This window comes from Phocoena sinus, chromosome 19 (genome assembly GCF_008692025.1).
Source record: "Phocoena sinus isolate mPhoSin1 chromosome 19, mPhoSin1.pri, whole genome shotgun sequence".
Lineage (NCBI taxonomy): Eukaryota > Metazoa > Chordata > Mammalia > Artiodactyla > Phocoenidae > Phocoena > Phocoena sinus.
Genome location: NC_045781.1, coordinates 14,277,904 through 14,296,093, shown reverse-complemented (window position 1 = coordinate 14,296,093; position 18,190 = coordinate 14,277,904). Strand labels below are relative to the sequence as shown.

General features: G+C 40.4%; 1 protein-coding gene across 2 annotated transcripts in view; it reads left to right on the top strand.

The window, feature by feature from the left end:
- The window catches only part of ZNF527 (zinc finger protein 527), a 47,745-nt gene extending 31,081 nt beyond the window's left edge, over positions 1-16,664 (top strand). The window contains exons 2-3 of one of the 2 annotated variants that reach the window (XR_004347093.1): positions 13,102-13,212; positions 14,347-16,664. The gene's annotated coding sequence lies outside the window, so the exon portion shown is untranslated. Of the gene's footprint in view, positions 1-13,101 lie in introns of both variants that reach the window. The other variant, XR_004347092.1, reaches the window with a different exon arrangement.
- Positions 16,665-18,190: the final 1,526 nt, after the last annotated feature.

Sequence of the window (18,190 nt, the reverse complement as noted above, 5' to 3'; positions counted from 1 at the left end):
CGAGAGCCAGGCAATCGAGGGGTGTACCCTGTGCTGCAGCCATCAAAAATCAGAGCACAGATGTGTGCACAAGCTCCATTCCGGGAGATACAGGCAACCTGGAGGGAGACTGAGGGAGAGCATGAAGATCGTGCCTGCCTTCCCAGATCTCTGGAGAGGATTACACTCAGCCCTTAGATCTGTGTTTAATTAGAAGCTGGGCCCTCAGCCCACAGCTGTGAAGATAAGCTAATAGGCCTCTTTCACAGGAAGACTGGGCATTTCAGTCTGCTACCTCTCTGCTGAGCCCTGGGATGGGTAGCTAGTAAAAAAAAAAAACAAACAAACCCTCTTTCTCCATTTATTACAGTCCTGTGGGACCTGGGAACATAAGCCCTGCTGGTCACCAGAGCCAGGCAACCAAGGGATGTGCCCTGGGTGGTACCCACAAAAACTGGGGTCCCAGGCATGTGCATAAACTCCTTTCCAGGAGATACTGGTGACCTGGAGCAAGATGGAGGAAGAATGCAGAGATGGCACCTGCTGGCCTCTGTGGTTTTTGGAGAGTATTTCAGTAGGCACCTAGATGTGTGTTAAATTAGCCTGCTCCTCAGGCTAAAACTTTGCAAATTCATTTCTTCATAGATAGTTGGGTAATCATTATGTTGCAGGAGAGGGAAATGTCATGACCTGGGACCTGCAGGAGTCCTTAGGACAGACCACAAAGTGAGAGCCCTTGGCTTCACACAGGAAAGAATTCAAGAGCAAGTCAGAGTAAAGGGAAAGCAGGTTTATTTAGAGAGATACACATTCCATAGGCAGAATGTAGACTGTCTCAGAAAGTGAGAGTGGCCCTTGGGCATGGGGTTGCAGATTTTTATGGGTTAAGTAATTTCGTAGGCTAATGAGTGGGAGGAATATTTTTGCTATTTTGGTGTAGGGTGGGGATATCCCAGGAATTGGGCCACTGTTCACGTTTTGGTCTTTTACGGTCCTCCTCGGAGCTGGCATAAGAGGGAGTGGTTTTTAGTTTTACAATGAAGGTATAATGAGCTAAAGGTCAATGACCGGACTATTCTCAAAGCCATCTTGGTTTCAGCTGGTTCCAGATAGTCTTTATCACATCCCAACAGCCGTGCCCCTTCTTCATTATCTAGCATTTGTGTCCTACCCCTTTCCCTCCTGTCTCAATTAGGCTGCCTCTGTGCTGGGCCCTGGGGGGATAGCCAGGTGAGTCTGCTGGAGCCCTTTAAGAACTGTTTCTCAGTTTGTCCTATCCTGTGGGTCTTGTGGATGCAAATACTATTGGCTTTCAAAGCCAGGGATTTTGGTGGCTCATCTCAGGTACAGGTCTTAAAAGTTGCGGTTCCAGATGTGGGGTTCAAATCCTTTGCTCCTCAGGGAGAAGCTCAGAGTTGTGAGTTTCCTCCTAATTGTAGGTTGCCGTGCCAAGGGTGGGGTTTATGGTAAGATTGCCTCTCAGCCTTTCCCTACCGGTTTGGTTTTTTAAATTTTATTTATTTATTTAACATCTTTATTGGAGTATAATTGCTTTACAATGGTGTGTTAGTTTCTGCTTTACAATGAAGTGAATCAGCTATACATATACATATATCCCCATATCTCTTCCCTCTTGTGTCTCCCTCCCATCCCCCCTCCCTATCCCACCCCCCTCCCTATCCCACCCCTCTATCTCCTACCTGTTTTGATGGGGATATTTTCCTTGTTTACCCAATACATGGGAGTTCCTCAACTAATTTTTGGATTTCTTTCAGAGGGAATTATTCTGTATGTAGCTGTAGATTCATTGTGTCTGCGGGAGAAAGTGATGAGTTCAGGATTCTTCTATGTTGCCATCTCAAACTAGATCCTCACTCCGCCCTTTTCTTGAGGGATAATGCATGTCCAAATTCAGATAGCTCTGTTGACCTGTCTGTCCTGTGAGATCTTAGAAGTAAAACAGACTTCACTCTATCCTATTTTCTGTCCCCCTTTAGTCCCAGCTGGCACTTTTTCTGCTGCTATAATCTCATCTCTCTTCCTGGCTCCAGCTGAGATGGCTGATTAAACTCATTGGTAATCTCTTTATGGAGTGACTGTCCAGCCACACTCTTGGTGTTCTCTCCACAGCACATTTTCTCATTTTTTGCAACGTGAATAGGCTGAGAATTTTCCAAATCTTCAAGATCTGGTTCGTTTTTGCTTAAAAGTTCCTTCAAGGGGCTTCCCTGGTGGCGCAGTGGTTGAGAGTCCGCCTGCCGATGCAGGGGACGCGGGTTCGTGCCCCGGCCCGGGAGGATCCCACATGCTGCGGAGCGGCTGGGCCCGTGAGCCATGGCCGCTGAGCCTGCGCGTCCTGAGCCTGTGTTCCGCAACGGGAGCGGCCACAGCTGTGAGAGGCCCGTGTACCGCAAAAAAAAAAAAAAAAGTTCCTTCAATTTATCTTCCTCTTCTCCCTCATTTTATAATAAACATTAAGAAACCAGGCTACACCTTCAACACTGCTTAGAAATCTCCCTAGCTTAATCCAAAGTTATCACTAATTTCCACAAAACACTAGAACACAGTTCTGCCAAGTTCTTTGTCACTTTCTAACAAGGATCACTTTTCTTCCAGTTTCCAAGAGCATGTTCATAATTTCCATCTGTGAGCTCACCAGAATCACCTTTAACATCTGTATTTCTATGAACAGTCCCATTAATGCAATCTAGGCTTTTTTCTTTTCTAAATTTATTTCTTTTTGGCTGCGTTGGGTCTTCATTGCTGCGCATGGGCTTTCTCTAGTTGTGGCGAGCAGGGGCTACTCTTCGTTGCCGTGCGCGGGCTTCTCATTGTCGGGGCTTCTCTGTTGCAGAGCATGGGCCCTAGGCCCGCGGGCTTCAGTGACTGTGGCACACGGGCTCAGTTGTGGCTTGTGGGCTCTATGGCGCAGGCTCAGTAGTTGTGGTGCACGGGCTTAGTTGCTCCTCAGCATGTGGGATTTTCAGAGACCAGGGCAGGGCTCAAACCCATGTCCCCTGCATTGGCAGGCGGATTCTTAACCTCTGCGCCATCAGGGAAGTCCATAGGCTTTTTCATACATACACCTCAAAACTCCTCCAGCCTCTACCCATCACCCAGTTCCAAAGCCATAACCACTTTTTTTTTTTTTTTTTGGCATTTGTTACAGCAGCATTCCTACCTCATGGTGCCAAAATCTATCCACAACAGTCACTTTCCAGCTTAAACCTATTATTGTTTCCCTTTATCCAGTGGAAAATGCCTGATCTTTTCTGCATGAAATGCTTCATCATCTGGCCTCTGATTACCTAAACTAATCTCTCTGGACTCCGTATGATTTTCTTGCAGTCTGCATAATCCCCACTCATTCTGCCACTTCTATGGTACTACACATGAGGTTCCCTTTACCTAAAATCAAAATATCTGTTACTGTATTCCCAATTTTTATGGGGTTTATTTAATTTGTCTATATTTATTCAGGGCAGGCTTCATGCCCGCCCCAGGGCTATGTCACGTACTTTCTTCTGCTCTCCCAAAGCCTTCTGTTGTCTCTAAAACATTTATCAGTGACTTTTTCCATTTAAAATAACTTCTTTGAAATTATACATGCTGTTTGTAACATTAAAAAAATACACAGGTGTAACTTTTACTACAATTATTTTAATGTAATTTTTACATAACTCCCTTTTATCCCTATCTCTAATCCGTTCAAACTCACCACGTCCTTAAGTTTTTCTCCTTGTGAAAAAATAAAAGACAAATGTTATTGGTTTTTGTTGCTTTTTAATTTTTAAAATTTTATTTATTTTTGGCTGTGTTGGGTCTAATTGCAGCAAGCGGGGGCTACTCTTCATTGTGGTGCACGGGCCTCTCATTGCGGTGACTTCTCTTGTTGCACAGCATGGGCTATAGGGTGCATGGGCTTCAGTAGTTGTGGCTCACGGGCTCTAGAGCGCAGGCTCAGTAGTTGTGCAGGGGCTTAGTTGCTCTGCGGCATGTGGGATCTTCCCAGACCAGGGATCAAGCATGTGTCCCCTGCATTGGCAGGCAGATTCTTAACTACTGTGCCACCAGGGAAGCCCCATTTTTTGTTGCTTTTATTTTTAATTTACATAAGCAATGTGGCACAATAGACTTTTTAAAACTTTTTTCACTCAGCAAAACCATGGCTAGTTCTTTTGTTTGTACTGCTCCATAATATTCCACCTGACTTTATTTGGCCATTCCCTGAGTGAGCGACACTAGATTGCCTCTAATTCCTCCAACAAACTCCACCCCTCCAACAGCATAACAGAAAAGACTATGATTAAAATTCTTATACATATCTTACAGAAATGTGAAATTTTCTCTGGGATATATACCCCAGAGAATGAGATTGGTGTATCATAGGGTTCACTTATACTTAATTTGACTAAGAACTGCCAGGTCACTCTCCACTACAACTGTATATTCCTGCTAGTAGTGTATAAGAGTTCCTCTTTCACCACACCACTACCAACACTTGGCATTATCCAGCTTTCTGATTTTCACAGTCAGCTATGTATAAATTGGTATCTTGTCTAAATTTTGTTTATCTGACCATTGAAAAGTTTGAACATTGTTTCTTTGACTTGTTAAATATTTGGTTTTCCCAGTCGGTAAAATGACTTCATATCTTTTTCTTGGAGGTATCTACTTTTTTCTTTTTGATTTGTATAGTTTAGTAGCATATTCTAGTTGATAGTCTAGATGATAGTTACATGTTAGTGCTAGATGTTGCAAATATCTTCTTTCAGCCTATCATTTTTTTCTGGTAACTTTGGGGTCCTTTGCTTAATAAACATTAATTTTGGTATAGTGTAAGCCATCTTTGAAATTCTTTTTTACCTATAATTTGTGCTTCCTTGGATTTTGTTTTAAGGTCTCCCCAACTGAAGTCACAAATATATTCTACAGGATTTTTCTCCCATTTATCTTTCACAATTAGGTTTTTATTCCACCTAGAATCCTTATTTGTATAGGACTTATGGTCAGAACCCACTTATATTCTTCTCATGTAATGAGCTACTTTCCTAATATAATTTTCTAATAGTTTATCATTTCCTCACTACTAAAGAGTATATATGTGTGTGTGTGTGTGTGTGTGTGTGTGTGTGTATTTCTCTACTTACTTCCATTGGTCTATGGGAAAGTTAACAACTAGAGGGAAGAGTCCACACAAAATTGCTCTGACACCAATTCCAAGTCTGAGGGGTTCCCAAAACTACCTTAAGTTGTTGGGTTTTTTTAAAATTCATTTTATTTCTTTATTTTTGGCTGCATTGGGTCTTTGTTGCTGCATACAGGCTTTCTCTAGTTGCAGCGAGTGGGGGCTACTCTTCGTTGCAGTGCACATGCTTCTCATTGTGGTGGCTTCTCTTGTTGCGGAGCATGGGCTCTAGGTGCATGGACTCAGTAGTTGTGACTCACGGGCTCTAGAGTGCAGGCTCAGTAGTTGTGGCACACAGGTTTAGTTGCTCTGTGGCATGTGTGATCCTCCCACACCAGGGATCAAAAACCTATCCCCTGTATTGGCAGGCAGATTCTTAACCACTGTGCCACCAGGGAAGTCCTTAAGTAGATTTTAGAATAAGATTATGAGGTAGCTCAAAAAATCCCACTGGGATTTTATTTGGAATCTCATTGAATTTATATATAAATTTGGAGAAATTTGATATTTTTATTTTGCTAAGTCATCTGATCCAAGAACGTGGAATATCTTTACATTTATTCAAAACTTCCCCTTTAAGAGTTTAAAGGTTTTTCCATAGTGTTCTTGTGTGTTCTGTGTTAATTCTTAAATATTCATTGCTAGTGTGGAGAAATTTTATTGTTTCTAATAAAATGATCTTGAATCTAGCAGACTAGCCAAACTCTCATAGTTGTCCAATAGTTTACATGTTCACTTGGGTGGATTTTCTAAGTAAATGAATCTTAATGTCCTCAAATATTGAGTTTTATTCCTTCCTTTTCAGTCCTCACACATCTTATTTTTGTCATCTTAACAATGGAAGTGGTACCAGTCATTCTTTTCCTGTAACCTATGTTTAAAAGGATTGACTAGTTTCTTCATTATGAACTACATTTTGCCATGGGGTTTTGCTGTGTATGTTACATATAATTAAGAAAGGTCCCATTTAGTCCTACTTTATTGGAGGTTTCTTTCGCCCCAATGACTAGTCCTTGAATTCAATCAAATTCCATTTCTGTACCATTCGCATTCCAAGGAACATCACTGAGGGAGCACCTTTTTCTCTTATCCTGAGGAGGCAGGGTCTTTATTCCTTTTCACTTCTGAGTTCCTTGTATCTCTGTCTTTAATGTAGGGCTTTTCCTTCTACTGATACAAGTGGGACACTCCCAAATCCCTGCCCTTCCCATTCAGGAAATGGGAGACCTATCCTTGACAGCTCTTCTCTGGCATTTGCTTGCTCTGGAAACTTGGCTCTTTCTTTTGTAATCAACAGGATATTTATGGTGGATTAAAAATGGGCCATAAATCGTTCAATGTTTTCCCATTGTGGGGAGATATCTGATTCCTCACTTCTTGAATCTAGGATGATCTTAGTGGTTAGCTTGACCAATTGAATATGGCAGAAGTAATGTTCTGTGGCTTCTAAGGCTAGGTCATAAGAAGCCGGTGCTTCTGCCTAGTTATCTTGGAATACTCACTCTTGGGATGCTTCATATTGGAACCCAGCCACCATACTGTGAGAAACTGAAGCCACACAGAGGCTGTATGTAGATGTTCCTGGCAACTGCCTCAGGTGAGCTCCTAGTCAACAACCAGTGAGCCAAAGTGGATGTCCCAAATTAGATGAAAGACATGAAACTACACCTCCAAGAAGCTTAATGAACTCCAAGCAAGGTAAACTCAGATCCCCGCTGAGATGCAGTGTACTAAAATTCTCGAAAAACAAAGAGAAAAGTCTTGAAAGCAGCCAAGATAGAGACTTGTCACAAACAAGGGATCCTTAGTAAGATTAACAGCTGATTTCTCATCAGAAACCATGGGGGTCAGAAGGCAGTGGGAGGAAATATTTAAAATGCTGGGGTGGGGGTGTGGAACAAAAAACAACAACCAAAACTGTCAACCAGGAATTCTATATTGGCAAACCACTCCTTCAAAAATGAAGGAAAGGGCTTCCCTGGTGGTGCAGTGGTTGAGAGTCTGCCTGCTGATGCAGGGGACATGGGTTCGTGCCCCAGTCCTGGAAGATCCCACATGCCGCGGAGTGACTAGGCCTGTGAGCCATGGCTGCTGACCCTGCACGTCCGGAGCCTGTGCTCCGCAACAGGAGAGGTCACAACAGTGAGGGGCCCGCATACCGCATAACAGATAAACAAATGCTAAGAGAGCTCATGTCTACTACACCTGCACTGCAAGAAATGCTAAAGGGAGTTCTTAAGGCTGAAACAAAAGGACATGAGACAGTAACTCAAAGCGATACAAAAAAATAATGATCATTGACAAAGGTAATACATAGATGTATACATTAAAGCTATCACCATTGTTTTTCAGGTTTGTAACTCTTTTTGTTTTCTATATGACTAAAAAGACAAATGCATACAACAATAATTATAAATCTATGTCAGTGGGCACGTGATGTATAAAGATGTAATTTGTGAAATTACAACATAAAAGTTTGGGATGGAGCTGGATAACAGCAGAGTTAACGTGTCGTTAAACTAAGATGGTATCAATTCACACTTGGTATCAATTCACAGATTGGTATAAATTTAGGGCATTAACTATTAATTCCCAAATTGCAACCAATAAATTACCTTAAAAACATACTGAAAAAGAAAGAGGGAATAAGAATTACATTGGAAAAGGCATTATTAGAAGAACTGAATAAAAATCATATAAGACATATGGAAAATACAGCAAAACAGAACTATGTTATCAGTAATCACTTTAAATATAAACTTATAAATTAAAAAACAAAGGAAGCAGTATGGATTTTTTGATAACTTGATGCAACTGTATGCTGCTCACAAGTGATTCATTTTATACCCAAGTCACAAATAGGCTCAAAGATAAATGATGGGAAAAGATATTCTACGCAAATGAAGAGCAACCAAAAGAGATCTGGAAGGAGGGTCAAGATGGCAGAGTAGTAGGACGTGGAGCTCACCTCCTCCCACAAACACATCAAGAATACATCTACATATGGAACAGCTGTCACAGAAAACTAACTGGAAACAGGCAAAAGATCTCCTATACAACCAAAGCGGCAAGAAAGATCAACATGTAACTAGGTAGGATGGGGGAAAAAAGACATCAGGTCAGGACTGGCACCCTGGGAGGGATTTGTAAGGAAGAGAAGGTCCACACGGGTAGACACTTGCCCTGGAAAGGGAGCATACTATATTGACTCACAATCTGGGCATCCCAGTCCTAGGGTCCTGAACAGAGGAGACAAGTCACCTTGCCTACTGGGAAATCCACTGAGACAGACAAAAGGATTGAAGAAGCCTAGACTCTACTCTCAAGGAGTGTGTGTGTGTTCTGGCTCACTAACAATCCATGCAGAGAGGGACTTGCAGTAGTGTGTGCTGCCTTGCCACACTTCCCAATCTGAAGGGGCGAATACCTTGGACCTGCTCACTCCTTACTACAGCCTGGCATGAGGTCTATCCCCTATCAAGGTGATAATGGCCACCACACTCTGAGGAAACACATGGCTGGCATCCATGCCAAAAACAGCCCTCACACCAAAAATATTGGACACACAGCCTACACAGGGATGCTCCCACATAAAAACAGCCCTTCAAGAGCGCAGGGGATAACTGTTTCTTCTAAATGCATAGAACAGAGAAAGTTAAGTAAAGAGCATAGGGATTAATCTTAGTTAAAAGAATAAGAGAAATCCCCTGAATAAACAAATAATGAAACAGACCTCACCAGTCTACTAGACCCTGAGTTCAAAATGGAGGTAATAAAAATGCTGAAGGAATTAAGAAAGATTACCAATATAAAGTCAAATCACTGTAATGAGGAACTAAAAACTATAAAGATGAATCAATCAAAAATAGACAATTTAATTGCTGAGATAAAAAACAGTCTAGAAGCAATGAATAGCAGACTAAATGACACAGAAGAATGAATAAGTGATCTGGAAGATAGAATAATGGAAGTCACCCAATCCAGAACAGCAGACAGAAAGATACATTTAAAAAAATTAAAGTAACATACAGGATTTATGGGATAATATAAAACCTGCCAACCTATGCATAATAGGGTTTCCAGAAAGAGAAGGGAGAGAAAAGGGAATTGAAAATGTATTTGAAGAAATTATGGCTGAAAACTTCCCAAACCTAAAGAAGGAAACAGATATCCAGGTACAGGAAGCACAGAGGGTCCCAAACAAGATAACCCAAACAGACCAATACCAAGACATATCATAATTAAAATTCCAAAAGTTAAAGAGAGGATTCTAAAGGCAGCAAGAGAAAAACAGTTACAAGGGAACCCCCATAGGCAATTAGCTGATTTCTCTGTAGAAATTTTGCAGGTCAGAAAGGAAGGGCATGATATATTCAAAGTTCTGAGAGAAAAAAACCTGCAATCTAGGATACTCTACCCAGCAAGATTATCATTTAGAATAGAAGGAGAGAGAAAGAATTTCTTAGACAAGCAAAAACTAAAAGAATTCAACAATACTAAACCTGCCCTGTAAGACATATTGAAGGGTCTTCTCTAAATAGACAAGAAGCAAGAATATATAGGAAAGGGAAAACCACAATAAGAAAGGCAAATATATAAAAGGATTGAAGACCACTTAAATGAGCCAGTAGATAGATTTTAAAAGTCAGAAAAATTTGTAAAAGCGATAACTACAAGTAACAGCAAAAGGATAAACATAAATATATAAAATAGGACATTAAAATCACAAAACGTGGGGGAGGGGAGTTTAAAATGTAGATATTTTAGAACATGAACTTGTATGACTATCAGTTTAACACAAGTAGATATAGTTATGGGCCAACATACTTGAGCTCCACAGTTACCACAAATCAAAAACATATAGTAGGAACTTCCTTGGTGGTGCAGTGGTTAAGAATCTGCCTGCCAATGAAGGGGACACAGGTCAATCCCTGATCCGGGAGTATCCCACATGCCGTGGAGCAACTAAGCCCATGCGCCACAACTACTGAGCCTGCGCTCTAGAGCCCACGAACCACAACTACTGAGCCCATGTGCCTAGAGCCTGTGCTCCACAACAAGAGAATCCACTGCAATGAGAAGCCTGTGCACCACAATGAAGAGTAGCCCCTGCTCGCCACAACTAGAGAAAGCCGTGTGCAGCAATGAAGACCCAATGCAGCCATATATTAATTAATTTTAAAAGTTCACTATTATTATCTGTCATCCATCCATCCATCCCTCTATTCACTCACTCACCATCCCTCTATCCATCCATGTATCCATCCATCCTCCCTCTCTCCCTCCCTCCCTTAAAAAAAAATCAGAGGCAACAGAGGTCCTAAATGACATAATAGACCAGTTGGACTTAACAGATATCTGTAGGACATTACATCCAAAAACAGCAGAATACATGTTCTTTTCAAGTGCACTTGGAACATTCTCTAGGATAGACCACATACTAGGTCACAAAATAAGCCTCAACAAATTTAAAGAGGATAGAAATTATTTCAAGCACCTTTTCTGACCACAACAGTATGAAACTAGAAATCAACCACAGAAAGAAAAACAGGAAAATAATGAACTGATGGAGACTAAACAACATGCTACTAAAAAAACTAATGGGTCAACAATGAAATCAAAATACCTTCAGAGAAATGAAAATGAAAACACAACTTTACAAAATTTATGGGATATAGCAAAAGTAGTTATAAGAAGGAAGTTCAAAGAGATACAGGCCTTCCTCAAGAAACAAAAAAGTCTCAAACAACCTCCCTACCATGAAAAGAATTAGAAAAGTCAACAAAACCCAAAGTCAGTGGAAGGAAGGAAATAATAAAAATTAGGAAATAAATAAAATGGATATCAGCAAAAATAGAAAAGATCAATAAAACCGGGAGCTGTTTTTTTTTAAAGATAAAATGAACAAACCTCTAGGCAGGCTCACCAAAAACAAAATAGAGAGGACATCAATAAACAAAATAGGAAATGAAAGAGGAGAAATAAATGATGTCATAGGAATACAAAAAAAATCATAAGAGAATACTATGAACAGTCATATGCCAACAAATTGGGCACGATAGAAGAAATGGACAAGTTTCTAGAAACACAGAGCCTGCCAAAACCGAGTCAAGAAGAAACAGATAATTTGAACAAGGCTGATGACTAGAAGTGAAATCATATCTAGAATTTAAAAAAAAAAAAAAAAAAAGAACCAACCTCCCTCTAAACGAAGGTCCAGGGCCAGATGGCTTCACTGAGGGATTCTACCAAACATACAAAGAAGAACTTATACCTATCCTTCTCAAACTCGTCCAAAAGACTGAAGAGGAGGGAACACTCCCAAATTCATTTTATGAAGCCACCATCACCCTGATACTAAAACCAGACAAAGACACTACAAAAACGAAAATTTCAGGCCAATATCTTTGATATAGATGCAGAAATACTCAACAAAACATTAGCAAACCAAATCTAACAATACATAAGAAGGATCAGACACCATGATCAAGTTGGATCATTCTAGGATGGTTCAACATACGCAAATCAATCAGTGTTATACACCACATTAAAAAAAGGAAAGACATAAACCACATGATCATCTTAATAGATGCAGAAAATGCATTTGACAAAATTCAACATCCATTCATGATAAAAAAAAATCTCATCAACGTGGGTATAGAGTGAAAATACTTCAACATGATGAAAATCATTTATGACAAACCCACAAGCAACAAAATACTCAACAGTAAAAAGTGAAAGCCTTCCTGCTAAATTCAGGAACAAGACAAAGATGCCCACTGTCCCCACTTCTATTCAACATAGTATTCGAACTCATAGCCACAGCAATCAGACAAGAAAAAGAAGTAAAAGATATCCAAATTGGAAGAGAAGAGGTAAAATTGTCACTAGTTGCAGATGACATGATACTCTGTATACAGAACCCTAAAGACTCCACACCACAACTATTATAACTAATAAATTAATTTAGCAAGGTAGCAGGATACAAGATTAATATACAGAAATTTGTTGCATTTCTTTACACTAACAGTGAAATATCGGAGTATGTAAAAAAAAAAATCCCTTTTAAAATTGCATCAAAAAGAAATACTTAGGAATAAACAACCAAGGAGGTTAGAGACCTATATGCTGAAAACTATAAAACTGAAGGAAAACTGAAAATGATTCAAAGAAATGGAAAGATACCCCATGCTCTTGGATTGGAAGAATTAATATTGTTAAAATGGTCACACTGGGGCTTCCCTGGTGGCACAGTCGTTAAGAATCCACCTGCCAATGCAGGGGACATGGGTTCGAGCCCTGGTTCAGGAAGATCCCACATGCCACGGAGCAACTAAGCCTGTGTGCCGCAACTACTGAGCCTGCGCTCTAGAGCCCATGAGCCACAACTACTGAAGCCTGCACACCTAGAGCCTGTGCTCTGCAACAAGAGAAGCCACCATGTTGAGAAGCCTGTGCACCACAACGAAGAGTAGCCCTCACTCACCACAACTAGAGAAAGGCCGTGTCCAGAAACAAAGACCCAACTTAGCCAAAAATTGTCGGGAACCAGCTGCAAGCTGACACAGTTCTTGCAGCTTAAAGCATGGCAAAGTCCTGCTTAATCATTGACAGGACCCGAAAGAGTTATTAGAGAAGATGTGAGTCTTGGCCCATGAGGTTGCTTGCAGTTTCTCTAACTATAGTTTTTCCTTGGCATGCTTTGGTAGTCACAGTCTGTTCTCATGCATGTTTATATCCTGGTTTGCAGAATGTTTTGTACTATAACTTCAACACTAAGGAAATACTGTCTGATGATTCAGTTTGGTGATTTTAACAAAAAACATGTATTGTCTACTGCAATATATAAAGAGGTTTGATGAGAAATAAAGTGTGTGTGTTTATACACCACCCTCCTGACCCTGTCTCTTCTTAATCCCCTCACCTGCTCTCAGGACTTGTTCCTCAGTCTTACAGTGACTGACAAGTGGCGCCCAAACAGTGACCTGAGTACATGGGCTGTTGAGAGGGAACCCGGAAATATTTCGCATACAGACATATACAGGGTAAGTTGGATTGTACCGGGGGATATTTTAGATGTAGCCTTTCTTTCTGTTTTGTTCTCATCAGGAGTAAAAATGGGGCAAACTGGATTTAAGGAACGACAACTTTTCGTTCAGCTACTGTACTCTATGTTATCTGCTCAGGGCATTAAGGTTACGCATAAACAGCTTGTTCATTTTCTTCATTTTGTGCAGGAAATTTGTCCATGGTTCCCAGAGGGAGGAACTGTTAATATTCAAACATGGGAAAAAATAGGTCAACAATTGAAAACTTTCTATTCCCTTCATGGACCTTCTAAGGTTCCTGTAGGTACTTTTTCACTTTGGAATTTGATAAGAGATTGTCTTGACCCAACTCATGAGCTTCAGAAATTATTCAAAGCAGCGTCTTTACGCTGCTTCCCTTCTGCTCCTCAGTTACAAAATTTGCCTGAGGAACCTGTTTCTCCTACTGCACCTCCCTTGTTGGCGACCATGCCATCTTCAGAGTCCCTGGAGGAGGTTGATGAACTATCCCCAGAGGATGAGACTGAATCGGAGGAAGAGGCTGCACGATATCACAATCCTGATTTTGATGATGGCGTTTTTGCAGCTCTTAAGAATGTGCCTGCAGAGTCTGAAAACTTTCCTATATTAGATAAAACTTCATTTACTGCTTTAGCCCAAGCTTTAACTTGGGTAAAACATTTACATGATGTTACTCAAGATGCTTCCCTAGCCCCTATTGCACATTCTTCTGGCTTTTCCTTGCCAGCAAAATCTCCTGATGAGTCCCCTTCAGTAAATCAGGGGTCTATTTCTGTTTCTTCTACTTCCTCTCTGCCTGTGAGTCTTTCTTCTCCACTCCAAACTGCTTTATTTCAAGCTTCTAAGCAGGGGGAAGATATATCTTCTTTGGGGTTTAAAATAAAGAAGGGGGAATATACCACAACCCCGCACAATTTATTGCGACATTCTTTATATACTTTAAATTTTTTGAACGTAGATAAGCAAGGACAGACAGCTGTCGAAGGATTGTGGCATCCTCGTGCCTTGCCTTTTGCTGAAGTCCGTTGGCAGGATCTTCTTACTAATCAGTGGAATGGTCCAGGATCCTATACTAATATGGGGATGAGGGCATGTTTGTATGTTTCCTAGGGACACTAAGGATCCTCGTTGGATACCTGAGCGCCTCATGAGATTCTGTGGATCCAGACCAGATGGATGGTGAATTCCCTCCCCTGCAATATGGATCCAGACCAGATGGTGAACTCTCTCCCCCACCACATGACGAGAAGGCGGCTCGATGACACTTCCAATCCTCCTGAGAAACCAGCTCTCCAAGCTCATCAGTGTTGTCTCTCCTGGGCCACGTGGATGGCCAACCCTCCAACATGGGGCCAATTGAAACGACTGACCCAGAAGGCAGAGGAGATGTTGATGCAGCAGCAAGTGACTAAGTCCCCACAAACGTTGTTTGTGGCTATGTTGGCTATTATCTCTTGTCAGGTAGTTTTGGGTAATACTGATAATTATTGGGCATATGTCCCTGATCCTCCATTACTTCGCCCCGTAGAATGAAATGATCCCTCAATTCCTGTTTATGTTAACGATACTTCCCTTCTTGGCTATCCAAGCAGTGATTTTATTACCCCTCTCACTGTAACTTGTTTTTCATTTACTGCCTTTCCTTTTGTGTGCCCCTATCTGTTTTTCCATTCCTGCATTTTGGTATAACCAACACGAACAATACCGGCATGGATGTCTTTCGGTAGGACCCAGGCCTTCTTATACATATCAGTTGCAGTATTGGAATGAAACATGATCTCACAGGGAGTGGATTTTGAATATCATGAGGCTCTCCACTTCTTATTTTAAGGCTACAGAGGATCCTCCTAAGGACTTGCCTCCCTGCATTCAACAAATATTGTCCCCCTTTTCTAACCCCTCAGAACCTTTATGGTCATATCCTCTGTGGCATTGATGCCAATATTCTACACCAGTGTGGCATCGAATTCCTCATACTACTGCAGCTGTTTTCCTCAACCTTTTGCTGAACTTCTTATTAATAAGATTGAACCTCCAGGGGGATAGGTGGAGGGTGTCCTCTCCACCAATTTAGGAAATGTACAAAATAATATCTGGAAGTTGATGGCTGCTGTGGGGCCTGTTGTCCTTTCACATCAACAACATCCTGTTAGGAACTTAACCGCTTTTGTTATGGCTTGTGTTCCATCACCCTATGCTATTCTTACTGGTTCTCTCTACGTTTTTCAAAAAGAAGGGTTTTATGACATACGTTGTGATAATTGTAATTTGACAAATTGTATAAGCATGGGGGAACCAAACCGGGGATTTCTTCTTGTTCATTAGCCTCCCTTTGCTATGCTCCCTGTAAATGTTACAGGTCCTTGGTATTCTAATTCAGGTTTGCAGGTCATGCATGAACTCTCCCTTCTTTTACAACGGCCCAAGCGATTTTGGGGGTTACTTATAGCTGGAATTACAGTGCTCATTGCAGTCATTGCTTCTGTAGCTGCTTCTGATACTGCGCTGACTCAAAGTATTCATACTGCCACATTTGTGAATAATTTAGCTGCTAATGTCTCTAATGCTTTGGGAACTCAAGAAACTATTGATAGAAAATGAGAAAGTCATGTTAATGTATTGGAAGAAGTTGTTCTTATTCTTGGAGACCAATTAGCTGCTTTAAAAACTGCCTGTTCTATGCATTGTCATGCAGAATTTTCTGCAATCTGTTAAGCCATATAACGATTCGCAGTGGCCTTGGCCTCAGATTAAGAATCATTTATTGGGAATTTGGTCTCATTCCAATCTATCCCTTGATATTGCTCCCTTACATGGGGATATCACAAATATCCAGCATGCAGCTCCCCTAGATGTAAATCCAGTGGAAATTGCTTGAGACATATTTACCCAGATTACACGTACTTTTGCCCCAAGTTCTCTTATTAACCTCCTTTATTCTATAATTGTTATTGGTATTTTAATATTATTGTGTATTTGTTGTTTTCCAGTCCTCCTGTGAATTGGCTTACGAGCAATTGCAGAACTCCAAGTCGGGCTCTACTACCTCACATTAAAAAATAAGGAAGGGGGACATGTCGGGAACCAGCTGCAAGCTGACACAGTTCTTGCAGCTTAAAGCATGGCAAAGTCCTGCTTAATCATTGACAGGACATGAAAGAGTTATTAGAGAAGATATGAGTCTTGGCCCGTGAAGTTGCTTGCAGTTTTTCTAACTATAGTTTGTCCTTGGCATGCTTTGGTAGTCACAGTCTGTTCTCATGCATGTTTATATCCTGGTTCGCAGAATGTTTTGTACTATAACTTCAACACTAAGGAAATGCTGTCTGATGATTCAGTTTGGTGATTTTAACAAAAACATGTTTTGTCTACTGCAATACATAAAAAGAGGTTTGATGAGAAATAAAGTGTGTGTGTTTATACACCACCCTCCTGACCCTGTCTCTTCTTAATCCCCTCACCTGCTCTCAGGACTTGTTCCTCAGTTTACAGCGACTGACAAAAAATAAATGAAGGGAGGGAGGGAGGGAGGAAGGAATTTATATATATATAAAAAGAAATAGCCATACTACCCAAAGCAATCTACAGATTTAGTGTGATTCCTATCAAAACACCCATGATGTTTTTCACAGACCAGAAAACATAATCCTAAAAATTTATATGGAGTCACAAAAGACCCAGAATTGCCAAAGCCATCCTGAGGAAAAAAGATCAAAGGTGGTGGCATAACCCATCCAGACCTCAGAACTACAAAGCTACAGTAATCATAACAACATGTTATTGACATAAAAACAGACATATAGATCAATGTAAAAGAATAGAGAACCCGGAGTAAACCCAGACACCTACAGTCAATGAATCTACAAGAAAGGAGGCAAGAATACACAATGAAAAGACAATCTCTTCAATAAGTGGTGTTGGGATAGTTGGACAGCTACATGCAAATCAATGAAATTAAAACATACCATATACAAAAGTTAACTAAAAATTGTTTAAAGACCTAAATTTAAGACATGACACCATAAAACTCCCAGAAGAGAACACAGTCAAAGAGCATTCTTGGGCATAAATCACAGCAATATTTTCTTAGATCAGTTTCCCAAGGCAAAACAAATAAAAACAAAAATAAACAAACGGATCTAATCAAACTTTAAAACTCTTGCACAGCAGAGGAGACTAACAACAAAACATAAAGACAACCTACTGAATGGGAGAAAGTATTTGCAAACAATGCAAACCAACAAGGGGTTAATATTCAAAATATACAAACAGCTGATACAACTCAATATTAAAAAACAACATAATTTAAAAATGAGCAGAAGACCTAAATAGACATTACTCTAAAGAAGACATACAGATGGTCAACAGGCACATGAAAACATGCTTAACATTGCTAATTATTAAAGAAATGCAAATCAAAACCACAATGAGGTATCACCTCACATTATTCAGAATGGCCATCACCAAAACTATAAATAATAAATGCCAGAGAGTGTGTGGAGAAAAAGGAACCCTCCTACACTGTTGGTGGGAATGTAAATTGGTGCAGCCACTATGCAAAACAGTATGGAGGTTCCTTAAAAAACAAAAAATAGAGCTACCATGTAATCTGGCAACCCCACTTCTTGGTAAATATTTGGAAAAAATGAAAACTCTAATTCCAAAAGATACATGTACCTCAGTGTTCATGTAGCAGCACTATTTACAATAGCCAAGACAGGGAAACAACCCAAATGCCCGACTGGCTTAAGAAGACGTGTGTGTGTGTGTGTTTGTGTGTGTATGTGTGTGTGTGTGTAATGGAATATTAGTCATAAAAAAGAATGAAATATTGCCATTTGCAGCAACATGGATGGACCTAAGGAATATTATACTTAGTGAAGCAAGTCAGACAAATATATATTACTTATATGTGACATCTAAAAAATAATACAAATGAATATACAAAAGAGAA